We start from the raw sequence: 5,076 nt of genomic DNA, 5'->3' as shown, positions 1-5,076 counted from the left end.
ATTGCGTCCAAATTCCAGATTTGACTTCTCTAATACGACTTAATCCATAAAGTCGGTGACTTTAAGCCTTTGCATGGCTGTGGAGGTCACCAACACCCAAATCACCCCATTTCCAACCTTTAAAGGTCCATATCTCATGGATGAACAATTTTTGACAACCAAGACTGGATTTTTATCACATAACAACCATAAATGGGCTAGCATGGGACAGATCTCAGCTTCTAAGAGCTCATTAACTCATAAAGCTATCAACTTAGGGACAAAAACCCTAAAACTTCTCTTACAAGGCATGAACAGAATAGATGTAAAGCTTCAAGCTTTTTACCTGAAAATGAAGCTTCTTTCACTGCTAATCTTAGATCTACAAGATTGAGCTCTAACTCTTCCTTTTCCCAGGCTTTCACTTTGCTCCAAATGGCCAAGAACACACTACAAGGCTCTCCTAGACACTCCCTTGCTATATGAACGAGATTTAGGGTTTAGAAATGATAATGCTCTGGGAAGGGTGGCCAACAAAAGGGCCATAAGCTTTCTTAAATAGGGAGGCTCAAGGAATTAAGGTTTCTCTTCTGGGCTGGGTACGCCCCGTGTACACATTGGTATGCCCCGCGTACTTGGAAATCCTTCACGATCAGAACGCGGACAAGTACGCTGAGCGTACACCCCAGTACGCCCCGTGTACCTGCCAACCAAACATCTTCTTATCAAGGGCTAAATATGAAAATCATTCAAAGAAGAAGGTTCACAAGGTATACCTGATTTTTGAGATGTTACAGGTTCACCATAGGGATGACTGTCACTAGTAGGAGATGCTTTATCTTTCCTTCCTTGTTATAAGGAATCATTTTTCTGTCTATGACCTATGTAGCACTTTTCTATGTAACTACCCGAGTACCGTAAGTACTTTTGGTTAGGTCTTTATGCTGTCAAAACTTTTCTACACCGGATATGATGTAAGACCCTATACAAGGTCAATTTTCCCAAATCTATTACATCTTAAATATCAATGATATTGACAGTCGGCTAATTTTCTGTGTCACTCTTTGTTTAAATACTTTCATCATAGTATCGTTGGAGTCTATCTGAAACTCACTCTAGTCAAGTTATTAGACTATGGTAATTTAGCTCCGGGATCATTTCCAATCCTCTTTCAAAGGTTGGAGCATGTTATCCACCAACCAATGGTACCCTGTTTTGGACGAAAAACGTCTTGTGACCATTCTATGAACTTACTTTTACTCTTTACTAGGACTGCATCATAGGGATGTAGGTCAAACCCTCGAGAACATACTTCTACTATTCACATGAATGATTGGAATACATCTAGGTCCAACCAGAATCACTCACGAACTCCTTTCTTTCGTATAGCAAAATCATGTCGTCATACGGAAATAGTCAACCGAGCAACGAAACCCCTATCCTTCATATCGACGCCGCTACATTCCAAGCCGCGGTAACAGCTGTCCTTGCATACCTCAACTCTGGCAACACAAACAAAACTAGAAAAGGGGTTGACAACTCCGATCGTTGTATCAATCCGGGAAGCCAACAAATGATAACAGTCACAGACTTGCAAAGCCGTAAAACCGAGGAAAGGAAACAAAAGCGTCAAGCCCAAAAGTAGCGCAAGCGATCCCAAAGACTTGCCATGCAATAGCAACAAGTGGCAACCCCTGCCATTTCAGCACCGATTAGACCATACGAGGGGAAGCTCCCGAAGTGTAACAAGTGTAACTTTCATCATAAGGGGGGTTGCCATGAAATGCAATGCCGACATTGCCACAAAATAGGGCACCATGCTCATAGCTGTGGAGCACCGACACGACCCATCACTCAAGTCCTTGACATTGGGGTCAGCCCGGCATGCTATGGCTGCGGTGAAATCGGACACTTTAAAAGGAGTTGTCCAAAAGGGAAGAACAACGAAAGCACTCGCGTCCACATAACTCCGACCCGACACATCACCTCCACCACCGATGATGGTGCAAGCCAAATATGTCACCAATGCGGTGAGATAGGACACCTCGAGAAGGATTGTCCAATAACAAAGAACTCTGGCGCAGACGGGAAGATACTAAGGATCACTGCCACAGGAGAGACTACTCCGAACCCACGATTAAAATACTAGGGCGTTTCGTTTTAGTGGACTTATATACCGTTAAACACTAGTGCAACTAGAGTCTTATCTTTTGCGAGATTCCGCCAGCCAAGGGGCTCTTGTGCAACATATACTTACTTTTTGTAGTATATCTTGTTCGCAGCAGTAGTCAACTAATAAACCTAAAGTACTGACACTCTATTAAAGGTTGCACTGTTGTGTTTTATCTGTAATGCCTTTATGATCTAAGTCTAATGCCTCTTATTCCGAGTAGTCCAGTGTTATCATACGACTTGAGTCAATTCTGTCACACCCCAAAACCGGAACGACGGAAACGTTCTGGGGTGGATGACGTCGTGTCAAGTATCACAACATATGCAGTATAGTAATCAAAGTACAACAACCATTGCATTAATTGTAATAATTTTACATAGTTTACATTGCATAGGAACAGCAAAGTAATACAGAAACCAATATAGTTGCAGCTCGGTACTAAACTGTCTTCAACAAAAGCTCCTGGGATGTACCTGTCTATTGCTGACCTGAGAATACAAGTTATTTTGAAAGCGAGTATCAGTATTTTTTAAAATTTTGGTGAGTTCATAAGTATTTAGTGTCATTTGTGTAAGTAAGCATTTTATTCAAAATAACTTTATAAAAAGTAGTTGTTTAGAGTCTACGGTGTACTAGCGTCCTTTCCAGAAAATCCTATATTTTCTAATTAAAAGCAATCTTCTACCAAGACTCGACAGTGTTATGTTTTTGAAGAGAAATTTTTCCTGAAATGCTATCATTACTAAAATACGGTATTTGCCATTAAAGAAAGTAGGAGAATATCACTAGTAAAAATACCAAGGGAAAATAACATATGCCTCAGCAGAAATACTGCTGACTAAGGCAAAAGAAATCATCGACTCCAGGAGAGTATCGAATGAATGATACGCCTGGCTCAGTCTAACAAAAGGGAACACAGACCCCAGACGGTATCGAATGAACGATACGGCTAGTAAGGTCTAAAACAATGAAAACACAGACCCCAGACAGTATCAAATGAACGATACAGCTAGCAAGGTCTAGAACAAAGAAACACAGAACCCAAACAGTATCAAATTAAAGATAGAGCTAGCAAGGTCTAAAACAAGAAACACAGACCCCAGACAGTATCAAATGAAAGATACAGCTAGCAAGGTCTAAAACAAAGAAGTAATCCTAAGAGTGTTGTTTCAAGAATACAGTGTTAAATTCTCGTTACCTTAAGGCCATGAATTATAAGGTAAACATGGAGATACTCGTAACCATACTGATTGACACTAGAGTACTTGACGCCCTACAAGCGTCGGAATAAATATGACATTTGTCACCCCTTGGCTTGGTAGGCCATGGACTGTAGCTAGTAGTCAGGGTGCGGGAGTGTCAGTCTCGTATAGATCTATACACACAATGCCCGCTCTCCCTATAGGAGACTCTGGTTACCAACTCGACGACGGGGAGATCCGTGTCTTGAAGATGCATCTCATATTCTGAATTCTATTAGAGGCGCTGGAGAAATGATATAGACTCGCGTATGAACTGACTCTTATGGAATTCTCGTACTAGAAAGAGTGAATAGAACCTCCTAACTATTCCTATAATAGTTACTAGTGTCTCTGATCTATGAATGATGAATGGAAGGATGCCCTTGCTACCCAAGGGAAATAAACCGGCTGATGTAAACCTTTATGTCTATACGTGTATACATGATATATAATTAATGTTTAAACGACCTTCGGACGGATATCCGATACCCACCAGACCACATCCCAACGAGGAAAAGGAAATAGGGCGAACTAGCCTTCCTAAGTCTTTTAAACATTATTTATATAACTATACAAGTACAGGCATGCATTTAACGAAACAGAAGTATAGAAGTATAGAAGAAAACATTGGTAAAACCTTTTGGAAAACCTTTAAAGATAAGAATTTACGACTTGATATAGTTATGTAAAACAAGCTTTGAAAACCGTTCATAAACACATTTATAATTTGATAACACAATATAAGTAAAGAAAACCTTTGTTTAAAACACTGCTGTAACTGGTTTAGAAGTAAAACATACAGCACGAGAGATAATTTGAGAAAAGATTTAAACAAGTAAAAACGTTTTGGAAAACCATCTACAGTATTATACTTGGTAAAACAACTGAAAGTGTGATAAATCCTTGTGCATGCGGGTTATTAATCACATATGATTGATAGCTAACTGGCATGTTTTAACTTGTATCCCCCCCCCCCCCCCGCATAAAAGCATGTAAAAACATTTAAAAGGTTAATTCAGGGGTATGAACTCACCTGTTGTAAGTGGATCGGGTGAAGGTGCCGGTTGGGTGCTTGGTGTCAAGTGAAGACTTGAACACACTTAGTGACCTATTAACATATGATGACATATGTTTACATACTCTTAGTAATTATAATACTAATTAAACACATAAACACATCCTAATGTGCGTAAAACACTTTGGTCAAGTGCTAGAAGGCTATTGGTTTGCAAATAGGGGAGTGTATGGCCTAGATAGGGAGTTTACTCTTCAAGAGTAAACTCTTTATAGAGTTTACGAACCTAAGACCATATCCCCATGAGTTTATGGCCGTAAACTCATGGGTGGTGTGCTTTTGGATGCTAAAAGGTCTTATATCACTTGTGGAATTATGCTAGGCTGATATCTAGGGCTTATGAAGGGTTTAAGGCCTCAAAATGATCATTTTTGGGAGTTTATGGCCCTAAACAAGGAGTTTACGGCCGTAAGCTCTTATATGCTCATTTCTTTGGTGTATTAAGGTCTTAAATGGTAGAGAATAAAGTTCTATGCATTTTTCCAAGTCAAATGAAGAAGTTAGGGCATCATTTGGGCACTTTTTGGGAGTTTACGGCCCATGGACCAATCCTAGGGGGGTTTACGGCCGTAAACTCATAAGTCCATGGTTTAATTGATGTTTAAAGC

Source organism: Lactuca serriola, chromosome 4 (assembly GCF_051521515.1).
Source record: "Lactuca serriola cultivar US96UC23 chromosome 4, Lser_US96UC23_V15, whole genome shotgun sequence".
NCBI classification, from domain to species: Eukaryota; Viridiplantae; Streptophyta; class Magnoliopsida; order Asterales; family Asteraceae; genus Lactuca; species Lactuca serriola.
Note: the sequence above shows the minus strand (reverse complement) of the source record.